The 15,252-nt window shown below is 55.8% G+C and overlaps 1 long non-coding RNA gene across 2 annotated transcripts; it reads right to left on the bottom strand.

The window, feature by feature from the left end:
• Positions 1-1,726: 1,726 nt before the first annotated feature.
• Positions 1,727-11,261, bottom strand: LOC110345929 (uncharacterized). 2 transcript variants are annotated; one of them, XR_002389602.2, is made up of 3 exons: positions 10,426-11,261; positions 10,069-10,216; positions 1,727-2,729 (listed from the first exon to the last, which is right to left on the bottom strand). It is a non-coding gene; the product is annotated as an uncharacterized LOC110345929 (long non-coding RNA). The 2 variants fall into 2 exon arrangements; XR_015447511.1 differs by lacking the exon at positions 1,727-2,729 and adding an exon at positions 7,400-9,901.
• Between the last annotated feature and the right edge of the window lie 3,991 nt (positions 11,262-15,252).

Below are 15,252 nucleotides of genomic sequence, written 5' to 3' on the forward strand. Positions count from 1 at the left end.
ACCGGATTGTGTGGGGGTTATTTTTGAAAGCAGATGCTGGAATTCAATTTTTATTTTAACCTGGTTATTGAGTGGGGAGAGGGAGGGGGCGGAGGTTGGCGGGTTGGCGTGCGAGATGAAAAAGCTGCATTTTATCAAAGGATGAGCTATTTTGAAAATGGCTGCTTGGGGTTTTAATGTATGAAAGGCTTGACAGCAATCTTAAAAGGATGTGCATATGCATGACTCTGTGTGTGAGTGTGTAAATGAGTGTGCAGGGGTGTGTGTATGTCCTGTGTGTGCATGAGCAAGGAGGTGTGTGAAGTGGCTGTGTGATTGTGTGTGTGTGTGTGCATTGTGTGAGCAGGAAGGATGGAGGGAGGCTGGGCCTGTGTGTGGTGGCCTGTGTGTGGTGACACATGGCTTCTTGTTGTGTGTGGTGGGCTGTCCGTGTGTGTGAGCCAAGTGAGCACACATCCGTGTGTTGTGAGGGCACACGCAGGTAGCGAGCGGTGTGTGTGAGTAGGTGCCTGCATGTGTTGTGTGTTTATGTGAGTGTCTTTTGCACAGTTCCCCATCTTTTTGTTTTGGTTTTGGTTTGCATTTGTTTTGGTCTTTTTGACACAGGGTCTCACTACACAGTTCAGACTGCTCTTGAACTCACTATGTAGCCCAGGCTGGCCTCAAATTCATGGTGATTCTCCTGCCTCAGCCTCCCTAGTGCTGGGATGACAGGCATGTGCCACCATGTCCAACTATTTTGTTTTGTTCTGTTGGTTTTTTGAGACAGGGTCTCACTATGCAGCTCAGGCTGGCCTTGAACTCATTATGTAGCCCAGGATGGCTTTGAACTTATGGAGATCCTCCTGTCTCAGCCTCCCACATGTTAGGATTACAGGTGTGCACCACCACACTTGGCTCTTGTGTATTTTTGAGACAGGGTCTCCCTATGTAGGCTGGCCTCAAACTCATTTTCTAGCCCAGGCTGGCCTTCAACACACAGTGATCCTCCTGCATCAGCCTCCCAGACTGCTGCCCTTCTAGCCCAGCTCTGTGCCCTTTTTTGCAGTGACTGCACGCCCCACTTGGGACAAGAGTCTTCTCAGTTCACCAGCCAGGTCTGGCCCTGATGTGCCGCCCTAGGAGAGCACCCTGCTGATTCTAATCAGAGCACTCCCTCTCTCTCTCTCCTCTTGCTCTCCTTCCTTTTTATTTTCTTTTTTGGTGGTGCTGGGAAGGAACCCAGGGCCTCTTGCCTACAGTGCTCACCACTGAACTATATCCCAGCTCTTTTACTCTAAGACAGGATTTCACTAAATTGCCCAGGCTTCCCTCAAATTTGTGATCCTCCTGCCTCAGCCTCCCAAATAGCTGGCATCACAAGTGTGTGCCACCATGCCTGGTAAGTCATTTATTTCATAACAGTTGGCCTCCCTTGGGTGCTCTGGGTGGGCACAGGCACGTCCACCTTCAGCATCACTTGATGTTCAGGGTCAACGATAGGACATATGTATAAGAGAGGACAGCGATCCTAAATGCACTCCGGAATCTTGGCCCAGCACCTGGCACACATAGGCCTCGGCGGTGTAGTGCATGAGCCCCTCTGCCCTGGGTAGATGGGGAAGCCGAGGCCCAGCCACCAGGTCCCCTCGGGTCCCCCCCTAGTGGGTGTCAGCTGGGCCCGGACACTGTCCCCGTTGGATGTGGCAGGTGTATGGATTTCCGAAGCCAGCTCTCCATCTGGCAGCTTTATTAACCCACTTCGACAGACTGAATGATTGACTGGTTTGCTTATTGCTCCCCCCATCTCTCCAAGGACAGGACCTAGGTCGAGGTGTCCCCACCCTGTCCCCAAGAGTCCAGGAGAGGGGACACCAGAAGCCCTCACAGGCCCGAGATCCACATGCATAGGCTCAGAGACTCAGTTACACACAGGGATCACTCCAGCTTCACCCTTCAGGAGAGTGACGCAAAAAGCAAACTTCACATTCGAATTTGGCGAGGACCATGAATCTGATGTCACTTCCCCCGTCGTGTACCCAGCTCCTCGGGAGGGTGCCCAGCACACAGTAGGTGCTCAGTAAATGCCAGGTGAATTCCTGCAGTTCTGGTGTTCCTGTGGCTAGGAATTTTCCTTATGAATATAAGAACAAAATTGTGCTGGAATTTGCATAAAAGGTTGTATCCAGCCATATCCTTTATTCCAGCAAAAATTAGGAAATTGCCAGGCAAGGTGGCAGGCGCCTGCTGTCCCAGGTACTCAGGAAGCTGAAGGAGGAGGATTGCAAGTTGGAAGTTAGCCTGGGCAACTTGGTGAGACCCTGTCTCAAAATAAAAATTTTTAAAGGGCTGGAGTTGTGGCTCAGTAGTAGAGCACTTGCTTAGCATGCACAGGCCCTGGGTTCCACCCTCAGGACTGCAGTAAAAAAAAAGAAAAGAAAAGAAAAGAAAAACTGGGAATAATCTCAACACCCCAAAACAGGATGTGGTTAAAGAAGCCACAGACCATCAGTACCACAGAACGAGGAGCAGCCGTGGACAGGGAAGACTCTTAGCCAGGGATGTTGCATGCAGCTAAGATACTTGCAGAGTAAATTCGAGGTGGCTTCGATGAGTGACAGCTTGTGCTTGTACCCCAAGGTCTGTAGGGGCTTTGTTCATAGCAGGAGAGATCTGGAAGCAACCACAATGTCATCTGAGAGGCAACTGTGTAGGCACAGTGCTGCACATCTGGGCCAGGGAATATCATTCTGCAATAAAAAGAAATGAGCTGGCCAGGCATGGGGGTGGACACATGTCATTCTAGCACTCTGGGAGGCCGAGGCAGGAGGATCACAAGTTCAAACCTAGCCTGGCCCATTTAGCAAGATTTTGTCTCAAAATAAAAATAAAAAGAACTGGGGTATACCTTAGTGCAAAGGCCCTGGGTTCCATCCCCAACACACACACACACACACACACACACACGGAAGGAAGGAAGGAAGGAAGGGAGGGAGGGAGGGAGGAAGGGCAATCATATCCTGCTCAGAACCTGGGTGCCCCTTATTCTCAAAGCAATATGACTCTCCTTACTGCAAGCCCTGACTGACCCAGCCCCTCCTAACTCCCATTTTCCCCTGATCTCTGCACTTTGCATACGCTGTTCCCATTGCCTGCATACTGTTCCCGCTTCTCTCCACCACAGGAACTCCGGCACCACCTACAGTTTTGGGGCCAATGTGTCTTCCTTGGGCTCAGCTCCCAGCCACGGTACAATGTCTACCACCCTCAGCCTTTGAGCCCCACTGTTCCCTCTCCCAGCCCTGGCACACAGCAGGGGCAGGAAGAGCTCTAGTGAATTCCATTTTGAAAACACGACTGGTAAAAGTGACATAAAGCCATCGGTGGTGGTGCATGCTTGTCTTCCCAGCACTCTGGGAAGCTGAGACAGGAGGATCACAAGTTTAAGCCCAGCCTGGTCAATTTAGCAAGACTCTGTCTGAAAATAAAGACTAAAAAGGGCTGGGGATGGAGCTCAGTGTGAAGGCCTTGGGTTTCACATCCAGCATGGCAGACAGGGGAGAGAGACGAAGGAGGAGGAGGAGGAGGAGGAGGAGGAGGAGGAGGAGGAGGAGGAGGAGGAGGAGGCAGGAGGAGGAGGAGGAAGAGAAGAAAAGGAAGAGAGAAATGGAGGCCCCGCAGCTGTCCTGTGCTATACAGACCAGCAAATGGGGTGACCTCCGTGACAGTCATTAGCAGACGCCTCCCCTCCCCAGGCCCCACAGTGAGGATGACAGCAGAGGCCTTTTTCAGGGCCCGGCGCCCCCATTTCTCGGTGGCCAGGGCACCCACCCACCTGAGCGAGCCGAGCAGCCCATTAAGCGATTTTTTTTCTTCCACTTACAGCTCGCAACATCGACAGAGAGATTCAATATCTGCCGAGGCGCTGGCCTTGGAAGAGAGATCGCAGCAGCCTCAATAAAATATTCCCTCTTGTCAGCCCCTAGTGCCTTTGATCCCTCTCCGACTAGCCTGCCTTCTCCCCTCCAGGCGGATGAGGCGCTGCTGCCCCCCAAACCCCAGCCTTTCAAGTTCCACCAGTCTGAGAGCCGAGGTGGGGGAGTTGGTGGAAGGAGAATCATTTCCAAGTCTGTGAGAGGTCGCCTCCCCCAGGAAGTCCTCCGGGATCACCAGGCCTTGCTCAAAACCTCCAGGACCCTGATGGTCTTGTGCGTGCGTATGGGGGCCGAGGGCCAGAGAGGGCCAGAGGCTCCTCCTATCGGTTCATCCAGTATAAAGGAAGGCAGAGGCAGGCATGGGGCTCCATGGGGGACCAGGGGGCTTGGGTAGGACAGATGTGGTCCCAGCAGGAACAGAGGGACAGGACAGCTTGCAGGGCTGGAGAGAGGCCCCTGGGGTAAGATGGTGGTGTACTGGAGAGGGACAGAGACAGAGGCTGAACAGGGCTGCTCCAGCCTTAGAGAGGGAGGACTTGGGACTGAACCCCAGCAGGGACTCTAGGCCAGCAGATGGCCAGGTACAGAGGGAAGGCTTGGTCCAGCCCAGAGAATATCCACTTCAGACAGGGCACACACTTGTCATCCCAGCACTCCAGGAGGCTGAGGCGGGAGGATCTCAAGTTTGAGAGCAGCCCAGGCAACGTAATGACTAAGTGAGACCTTGTTTCAAAATTTAAAATAATAGATAAATTAAAATGTCCATTTCTGGCTTCAGCACCCACATCAGCTGCCTGCTCCTCTCTGGAAGTCTGGGAGGCCCCACTTCCCCTAGTGGGGCATCAGGGGCTCCCAGGATCTCCTGGGCCCTCCATAGCCTCAAAAAATGGGCACAGAGCCCTTTCTCTGGGAACAAGTGGAAATATCAATGCTGTCTGTAAATCAAGAGCCGATGGGCACCAGGTAGCTGACGATTTATCTCCAAATCCACGGCTCTAAAGGGGAAACAAGTCAGTGATTCCAAAAGGTAAACTCTTCAGTTGCCTGCCTCACAAGCGCAAGGACCCGAGTTCGATCCACGGTACCAAAAAACTAAACAAAACAAAAGGCAAACTCTGACCCAAGACCCTGGTATAGAAAAAGGGGGAACTGGCAGCGGAGTGGGATGCGGCTTTGCCCTGCGCTAGGAGCAAGGGCGAGTAGCAAGGGAGGGGGACCTCGAAGGAAGACAAGTGTCCGCAAAGACTGAGCCCACTCATCTTCCAGCACTGGCACACACGCCTGTAGTCCCAGCACTCAGGAGGCTGAGGCAGGAGGATCACAGGGTCTAACCCAGCCTGGGCAATTGAGTGGCTTAGGGAGATGCAGTCTCAAAATAAAAAAATAAAAAGTGCTAAGGGATGTAGCTCAGCCTGAAGGCCCTGAGTTTGATCCCCAGGAGTGCTCCCCCCAAAAGAAGAAAGGAAAAAAAAGAAAGAAAAAGAAAACAACAACAAAAATAAATGGATAAGAAAAGAAATTAATGAATAACTAAAGCCTACCACACAGAGTCGTGCTGAGGTCCTAAAGGGACCGGGCTGAGGACACATAGAGACACAGAAGTGAGCCTGGGGGAGAGACTCAGGACTGGAGGGCACTGTGGTGGGAGTGCTGGGGAAAGGCAAAGTGGAGGGCACCGGAACTGGGCTTTGCAGGGAGAATAGGAGTTTCCCAGAGAGAGAGAGAGCTGAGAAGGCAAGGTCACTGTGGCAGAGTTGGGAGCTGACACAGGCAGCTGAGCTGGATGGAGACAGCCCTGGGCCGGGCTCCAAGCACAGACTCTGTCAGAGCCTTGGCCAGGATGGAGCCGGCAGTGATAGGTCAGAGGTGGCCTAGGCAGAGGGACCCAGGAGCCCATGGGAGGATGAGGGAACCCGGTTCCCCCTCCGCTCGCCAGACAGCAAAGCCAGCCTCCCTCCTTCTAGGTTATTAATTTTTCAGAGAAGAAAATGCTTTTTGTATTTTTTCCGGGCAAAATATTGATAATGGGCTTAATGTGCCTCCGCCGCTTTTGTGTGCACGAGCTACTCCAGGCTGGGGGCACACAGGCCGCCCCTCCGCAAGCTCCCAGCGAGCCCCGCGGCTGCTGCAGGCCCCTCTCACTGACTCACTCCTCCCGCCCGCCCGCACAGGCACAAAGCCGGCTGGGGCCAGGTCGATGCCGCTGCCAGGAGACCTGGGGTTTCTGCTGCTCAGGGCTGAGCGGCATCGTGGAATTGTTGGAAATTTTGCTTCTTTCTCTTGTGGACGTGGAGCTGGAGGGAGGTAGGGGGCTCTGCCATTTATCCCTTCATTCACTCTCCCACATGTCCCGATTATTATCCACCTGCTGTGTGCCCAGGGCCACTGTGGCCAGCCGAGCAGACCTGACCCCTCCCTCCTTGGAATTCACCGTCTGCTGACAGAAAAGGATGCAAAGAAAAACAAATTTTTTTCAGGAGACAAGCAGGGCATGATGGCTACTGGGGAGGCTGAGGCAGGAGGATCTCGGGTTCAAGGCCAACCCTGGCAAATTATCGAACCCTGTCTTAAAGTAAAAAATAAGATGTGGCTGAGGGTATGGCTCAGGGGTGAGTGCTTGCCGAGCATGCACAAGGCCCTGGGTTTATTTTCAGTACCCTCAAAAAGATTCCAGGAAAAGAAATACTTTGCTACAAGTCATAACAAGTCCCCTTGAAGGGAGGCATAGATGTGCATGATTGTAAAAGAGGGAAGACTCTCAGGACCTGGGGGCTACGCTGAGGTGGTAACCCTGGTTAGAGACCAGAAAGATGCAGATGAGTGGCCTCAGTGACCAGGGACCATGGGGACAGTCCCCTCCCTTGGAAGGGACAGTCTAGCACAGGCCCAGAGGCATTTTGTAGCTGTCACTTAGTTGCCCAGGCTGATCTCCAACTTGGGATCCTCCTGCCTCAGCCTCCCAGAGGTGTCCACCCCCCTCCCCCGCTTGATAATTTGCATTTCTGATGAGTTTGCAAGTCACAGAGGCCCTACTGGTCAGGGAACAGCCTCTGTTCCCAGAACCAGAGTCACCAGCTTGGTCAAAAGAAGACACTGGCCAAACCTATACCTCCAGGGACAGGGTCAGGATGGGGACAGGAGCCAGACAACCCCAGAGCCCTCCCTGTGTGTGCTCTGGGAGAACCACTTAAACCTCTGGGCCTCAGTTTCTCCATCTGGAAAATGGGTGTGACCAGTGTGTTCGTTTCTTGGCAAAGGGATGAACCAGGATGACAAATTGAGTGCTCAGTACAAAGCTTGACACACCATAGGTGCTCAATAAATGTGAGTGACAACTGCACGCACTGGTGATGATGGAACATGTGATTAAGGGGGCAGGACGTCTTTTCTGAGCCAGGACTGGTCAAAACACAGGACACAAAGACATGACACCCAATGTATCAGTTCGCTACAGCTGCATAACAAAGCCCCACAAATGCCCCAGGTGAACAGACACATTTATTATCTCACACTTTCTAGCCACCCCTTGGCAGGGTCCTCTGCTCAGGTCTCACCAGGCTACAGCCAGGGCATTGGTCAGGAATTGTGTCTCTCTGGAGCTCTGGGTCCTTGTCCCAGCTCTTACAGTAAGTGGTGGAGAGCGCATCCTAGTGGTTGATGGGTGGAAGTCCAGGTTTTCCTGTGAGCTCTTCGATTGGGCATCACTCTCGGCAAGGGGAGGGTGCCCACTCTTCTGGTCATGGGGTCCTCTCCAGGGACACTGTCAGCAGGAGAATCGACTTCCTGTCTGCCAGGATGGTCACACATGGTCCTTGGTATCTGAGGGAGAAAGCTCCCCGGGTGCTCAAGTCCCTCATAGAATCTGTCGTAGTGTTCACATGGGACCTGTATTTGTTTTATTTATTATTTTTTGTGGTAGTGAGGATGGAACACAAGACCTTTCCACTGAGCTTCATCCTCAGCTCTTTTTTTTTTTTTTTTTTTTTTTTTTTTTTTTGAGACAGGGTCTCGCTAAGTCACTAAATTCCCCAGGCTGGGCTAGAACTTGAGATCCTCCTGCCTCAGCCTCCCAGAGTGCTGGGATGACAGGCACACAGCACCATACCTGGGTTCCCACAGTATTTAAATCATCTCTAGGTGACTTAGAATATGAAGTGCGACATCAACACTGTGTCTGCAGTTGTGACACTGTATTATTTAGAGAATAACAACAAGAAAAAATTGGTAAACTTTTAGGACATATGCAGTTTTCCCCCAAATATTTTCAATCCGTGATGGGTTAAACCCAAAGATACAGAGGCCTGACTGTGTGACACAAAGGAATCATGACAGTGACCCCTCAGCACCTCTGCCACATCTGGAGGGGAGGGGACTAATCAGGATGAATCACCAGAGCACCCAGATCCTGGAGCCACTTTAGAATTCTGTCAGCCACCAAGCTGGGTATGGTGGCGTGCACCTGTAATCCCAGCACTTGGAAGGCTGAGGCAGGAGAATTACAAGTTCAAAGCTAGCCCTGGATACATAGTAAGAGCTAGAAAGAGAGAGAGAAAGAGAGAGAGAGAGAGAGGAGAAAAAGAGAAAAAGAATGCTTGCTTGGATTGCACAAAAGCATACAGGTCAATATCCATGCCTTAGAACAGCCACACAAAAAAATGTTCATGGACAGAGAGACTGACATGGCTGCAGCATTTCCCTTTTTGCTTGGCTTGCTAGGAAGCTCAGAGTGAAAACTGAAGCCCCTGTGTGGCAAGGGTTTAGAACTAACTGCTGTGGACTTTGGAGACTGACTTTCCTTTGAGCTTCCTCTTCTTTCAAGCTCGATTCTAATTTGTTTTCTCTATCTGCCTGGCTGCTTTGTGATCCTTCTGCTCCAATCTTTCTGGACCTCTCTCCCAAATTGGAAATTGGACAGTGAGGCCCACACCTCTGGGCCTTGAATTAAAGCATACACACGGCTCAAACCAGGGAAGCAGCCTCTGACCCAGCTGAAGGGATCGGCCAGATAAGGACCCCAGGGGGACCTGTGAGCAGCACAAACAACTGCCCCCAAACACAGAGACCTGAAGCCAGAGCCCAAGTACTACTCCAGGGAACCTGGTCCCTCTAACGTCTGGTCCAGCCAGGCCTCATGATGCCCCCGGCATGAGAAGGCAGATGAGGTCACTGGATCACACCAAACCACAACTCCCTGGGGTCCCAGTTACCAGCAAAGCTCCCTGAGCTGCAGACAACCAGGGCCCAGGCAGCAGGAGACTCGGTGCCACTGGTCACAGCAGGCACACAGCACGTCCCTCTCAGCAGTGGGGACACTGAGCCCTGGTTTCTGGTTCCCATTGGGCTTCGCCAGGCTTGGTGGCACACACCTGTTATTCCAGCACTGGGGAAGGCTGAGGCAGGAGGATCTCAAGTTCAAGCTCAGCCCATGTGATTTGGCAACCTGGTGAGACCCTGTCTCCAAATAAAGGAAGATGTTTAGCCCAGGCCCTGCCCTACACCTGCCTCTGCTGTGGGCAAGCTGAGTCCAGGAAATTCTGAGGAGCACAGGGAAAGTGGGCTGCTCAGCCAGGTAGCTAGACCCACCCCTCCTCCAGCCCAGGGACCCAGCTCCAGGGTTTGGCGACCAGGGCCTCCCTTCCCCTCTGCTGGCCTTGGCCCTCCTCTCTCTGCCCAGCGCCCAGCCAGCCCTGGCTCCAGCTCCCGCAGGATCGATGGGAAGATCAATCCTGCTGGGTGGGGGCCTCCTGTGGGAGGTGGGTCCTCCTGTCTTCCTCCCCTCCCCCTCCTCACTGCCCATCTCCCCACCTTTGCCTCCCAGGACCCCCCTGGCCACTCTCCCCCAGTCTGCTCCTGCTGCTCGGATAGATCCTGGTGGCTCTGCCTGTCACAGGCCCTTCCTGGCATCTCCCGGCGTCCTGGAGCATGCACTGACAGCGTGTTCCATCCCCATCCCACAAATGGGAAAACAGGCTCCAGAAGCGTCTCTGCTGTGGGCAAGGCATTTGCAAATTCAGCACCTGTACTTAACCTTGTGAGGGCAAAGCCATCGGTATAGGGACTCCCTCGGGAACACACAGGGGATGGTATCCAAAAGGGCCAGCATAGCAGCAGCCTCCATGGCCAGCATGGAAGCTCTCCCCACCAGTCTCCTCACCTGTGAAGTAATGAGGCAGACTGGGGATCCACATACATCTGCATGCATGCCCCCATCATTTATCTGCTTCCTTCTCAGCTCTGAGGGTCTTTAATTGTTCCCAGCAGGAAAGAAACATCTGCACTGGGGTCTGCCTCAGTTTCCCCATCTGTAAAACAAGCAAAGCCTTGGTCAGATGACTGCTCAGGGCCTACCCAGCTCCTTCCTTTTTATGCCAGTGCTGTGACCCCAAGAGAGCCCCCCAGGGAACCCTCCTAACTGGCCTGTGACAAACAGAAGAGCAGTGTCCTATGACCTCTCCCCTGCAACTTGGGGTTGAGAAGGGGCACAGAGGGACCAGGAAGCATTGTGCCTCACCTCCTAAGCTGGAGGTGCTGGAGAGAGAGCTGGAGGTGCTGGAGAGAGCTTCATTTAAATGCAGAGGAGGTGGAAGGGAGGGGAGGGACATAGGGTGCGTCTGTTAGGGAAAGGGCTAAGCAACAAGGATGGCAGTTGGAGCAGGAGGGGAGGTAGGAGGAGAGGGGAAGCTGGTGCTGAGGAGGGGAGAGGAGGGAAGAGGGGAAGAAGGCAGAGGGGAAAGCTGGTGTGGAAGCTCATGCACTCAGAAGGTTCCAGGCCACTCTGTCTCAAAAAAAAAAAAGGCAGACCCTTGAAAGTGCAAGGACTCGAGTTCAATCCCCGGTACCAAAAAAAAGGGCAGAGAGCAGGTTGGGGAAGCTCCTCAGAGACCCCTCAACTCTTAGAGCTTAGCTTTTCCCCTTTGCCTTCCCAGTGGGAGAAACTGAGGCCCCGTGAGAGGCCTCAGCTGTGACGTCCGGGAAGCCACCAGGCCACCCCCAGCTCCTGTCCACTGCTCCCTGGAGTCCTAACACCTGACCACTGGTGGCAAGGGTGGGAGGGGCCCCAGGAGCCCTGGGCTTCCTTCCTGTCTCCCGGCCTTGGTCTGGGGGCCCCGGGTCCCCTGGGACTGTTAGGGGACACTCTGTCGGCAGCTGCCAGCCCCCTAGACGGGATATATTGCATACAGACAGACCTGGCACTCACTGGACCACCCAGTCCCCGGGCCTGGAGGTCAGTTGGAGGCCTGGGGTGAATCAGAAGCAACCTGAGCCTCAGTTTCCTCACCTGACAATGGAATCAGCAGGCCTCTCCCTCCGGGTGGCTCCCCACCAGGCAGAGCTGGGAGAGGAACCATAAGGGGTGTCGCCCCCCAGGGAGAAAGGGTGTCGGTGGGTGTCGTGGTGGACTGAACAGAGGGGAAAAACTTTCCTTCCCACACTCTACACTCCGTGACTCACTTTTGGGCTCAGGAACAAACAGCTCCCCGACAGACAGACGAAGAAAGCCTGACCCCGCACCCCCCCCCATCCTGGCATTCTAGGCCTGGCTTTCAGCTTTGTTTCCCAGCTTTATCTAATCAACTCACTCAACAAATATTTCCTAATGAAGGCCTCCAAGGTGCCTGAGATTGGACTGATGCCAGACTCCTGCCCCCACTTCACCTGCCCCTCCAAATGACAAGGAGTCTTTTCATCCCTTGATTTACCTATCTGACCCCAACTCCTACACATCCTGCAAAACCCAGCCTCCAGGCCTCCCACCTTCAGGAAAGGAGAGACTGCTCCCCACCACACACACACACACACACACACACACACACACACACACACACACACACACACACTCAGTCCAGTCCTGACCTCAGCCGGATCCGGGAGACAGCCTAGCAACTAACTGTCTTCCTCTCCCAAGCTTGGGAGCTCCAGAGGCAGAAGCCGAAGCGGAGGCACCAACTGCAGCCGCGAGGGCACAGAGAGGTTTTATTAAATCAAGTGGATGCCCACCTCCCCTCCCCGTCCGAGCATGCAGATTCTGTCGGGTGAAACTTCAGCATCCCTTCCTCAGTCCTAACAACCCCTCCCCACCCTGAAGGACAAGGAAAGGGCTCTGGCGTGGGGGCAGGGACTCGCGGGCCTCCCCTCCCCCTCGAGGCGGATTCGGATTCAAGGAAAGGTCCGCTGTGTTCAGATAACCGCAAGTTACTGGGGCCCTGGCTCCGCCTGCCTGGAACGCGCCAGGCCTCGCTGTGGGCCAGACTCGGGACCCACCTGCATGTGGCTGTCCCCAGGCCGAGGCCTCACCCGGGCTGGCGCCTGGGTCTCCAGGTCTGGAGAGCGGCGCTGTCCTGGGCTTGTCCTTTAGGTCACGGCCTGGACACTTCAGGGCGTGGAACCCGCCAGCTCAGGCTGCGCAAAGCCAGCGCCCCGGACCCCTGGGCCGCGACCAAGCCTGGAGACCCCGCGAGGGCCCAGGGGCCTCCAGCAACCTGACCACGGGCCCTGCGCGCCCCTCTCCGGGCCCTACGCGCCCCATGTCCTCCAGGACAGCGCTAGGAATGAAATATATATTTACGTTTTTAATCATCAGAGGAGCCTAATGCAAAGCAGCGGGCTCCAGTGGATTAACTGAGGCCCGCAGGGGGCCCGGGCGCCCTGCAGTGCGGGGGGGCGCCCGCCCCGCCCCGCCCCTCCCAGTGTGCGCGGGACCCGGGTTTCGTTGAGCAGGGGCAGCCTGGGGCCTGCAGCGCCGGGCCGCGCTCAGCGCAATCGGGCTGGGGGACGCCCTGGAGGTCCCCGCCAGGTCTGCCCGCTTCCTTACCCCGCCGCCAGCCAGGCCGCAGCCGGCTCTCTGCCCCTCCTGCCTCAGTTTCCCATACTGCAAACTGCACTACAAACCTGTAGTTCTTTCCTGAGCGCACGGTGAAGGGAGCCGATCTCAAAAGACAGGAGAAAGGAAGGGTCCGTGCCTGAGGCAAGGGGCGCGTTCCTGTCCCCAGCCACACTGGTGTACCCGGGTCCCCAGCCCAGTTTCCTAATCTGCACTGGACAGGCCGCGTGACAAGCAGCGACAGCAGCTGGAGGGGCGACGGAGCGCTGACGGCTTCGGGCGTCGGGCTCGCCCTCTCCTCTAGGCGCCCTCCGATCCCCCGGCCTCAGGGCGTCGCTCTATGGAAGGGAAACTGAGGCGCGGGTGGGGCGGGGCGCCCCAAACCCGCCCCAGCTCCGAGAGGCGGTGACAGGGAGTGAAATTTCCTCCTCTACGTGCGTCCCTCGAACTCCGGAGAAGAGGGCCCGGGACGCGGGGCCCCAGCGCTGTCCTGCTTCGCCGCCCGGCGCAAACAAGCGCGTTGTTTGTGGAGGGCGCGGCGGGCGGCGCGGGCCAAGAGCGATGAGGATTCGATGGAGCCGCAGCCGCGGCGGGGGCGACTGAGCCCGGGCGGGCGCAGGGATCGATCGCGCGCAGCTGTCGCGGAAGAGCCCGAGGAACATCACCCGCGGGCCGTGCGCCCCCGACCCCCGGGACGCCCGGCCCGCCAGGGGCAAAACCCCAGCGTCGAGAAACCTGGGGTGCGGTTTCCGGGGCGTCCTCGGGCCCAGCGCCCAAGATGGGGGCCTTGGGCCGCAGCGCAGCCCGGTGGGGACCCCACCCACCCGCCCGGAAAGGCCGGTCCCCTCCCAACCACCCGAGTCCTCGACCTCGCCCGAACGAAGGTGACGGGGGCCGGCCACGGGTCTCGGGTCTCGGGCAAGGCGGAATTGAAGGCCAGGATTTGGGGCGCCACAGTTTGGGGGTGCTGGGGAACAGCCGGCCCAGATCCGGGACTGGAGGGGGCATTAACTGCCGCCATCTATCAAAACCTCGCTCTAATAAAAAGGGAGATGTGTCCGCAACAGCTGGTGAGTTCTATATCCGTGGAAGACAAATTTAATCAGGAGATCTGCTGCGGACCGCGGAGGGGACTGGGGGAAGCCCCCAAAAGGAAAGGTTGGAGTAACTAACCCCTCCAAAATTTTTGGCTCCCCTTGAGACCGGAGAAGGCAGGTGGCTAGGAAGGAGGGGCGCGGAAGGCAGCGATTAAGGGAACACTGAGTTTGTCAGGGGTGTGGAGCCTGAAGCAACAGACCACTGCACCCCGGGGCAGGAGGAGAAGGACCCCCGACCTTTCCTCCCCCTTAATCGAATGACTCTCAGCCCTAGGGTCATCGGGCCCAGAGGCTGTTTCTAGAATTTGCCCAGGCTCGGGAGGGGCACAGAGAGGGTAGGTGTCTACCCCGGGCCGCCCAGCGAGTGCTGAAGCACCTCTAGGCACCGGAGTGAATCTCCAATTTGCCCGGAGGGGGTACTGAGCCCAGAGTTTCTAGGAGGTGGCTTAGGTCCCCACAAGGGCGGGAAAGGGGGCTCCCAACTCCCATCCAGCCCAACTCTCCCTCACGTGCAATTTGCCTAATGAGCCGGGATCGATTGGGGCCCCAGCCTCCTGCCTGCCCCCGCCGGCTCAATTCTATTTTACTAATTACTAAAAGGCCGCTGGTGGGGGATTCGGGCGCTGGGTCTCTAGGGGGCCTCTCTCTCCCTCTCTCTCTCTCTCTCTCTCTCTCTCTCTCTGGGGGCCGCAAATTTTTGCACCATTTCCCAGTGGGGCAAAGAGTGAGATCTCTGCCCCTGGACTAGGGGGTCGCCCACCCCGGGGGATGGGGGAGGGTGCTGCGCACACCTGGGTAAGGTCCTTCCGTGGGACTGGGAGACCCTTTCCCAGGCTAGGGAGATGGGGTGCTCTGTCTATCTCAGGGTGTCCGAGGCAGCAGAAGGGAGAGACCCCATCTCAGGGCCATCAAAATGGATCTTTCAAAATGGATCCTTTCACCATCAGAAAAGTCACGGTGCGTCTTATAGAAATAACAGTGGTGGCAGACCTGGAGGAAATACAGTCTGTGAAGAAGGAATCACGCCTTGTCCCGAATCCCACTTCCCCGCTGGGCTCCCCACGGGACAACTGCCCCCCGCTTTTGTTTCTCCACTCCCCACGGCCCAGCTGCTCTTCTCACCACCCCCACGCGGCCTTGGCTCTCTGGACCCCCGGATGCTATCATTTTTATGGCGGCTGATTGATTTTTAGACCCCACGATTCTTTTTAATTATCTGTGATTGTTGCAGGTTAAGGATTGGGGAGCTCAGGCTGGGGCTTGGCATAGCCACCCTGCCCTCCCTCTTTCCCCAGACTCAGAACCCTCACGGGGAGGGCTGATCTCATTTCCAGACCTGCCCCTGGCTCCCCATCTCGGTCTTGCCACCTGGAAGATGGGTGCGATTGTGCAGAAAACCGGAAATTATTCGCAAGGCCTG

The sequence above is a fragment of the Heterocephalus glaber genome, unplaced genomic scaffold, assembly GCF_053883595.1.
Source record: "Heterocephalus glaber isolate CG9 unplaced genomic scaffold, H.glaber_assembly_v1.0 deba00001760, whole genome shotgun sequence".
Taxonomy (NCBI): Eukaryota; Metazoa; Chordata; class Mammalia; order Rodentia; family Bathyergidae; genus Heterocephalus; species Heterocephalus glaber.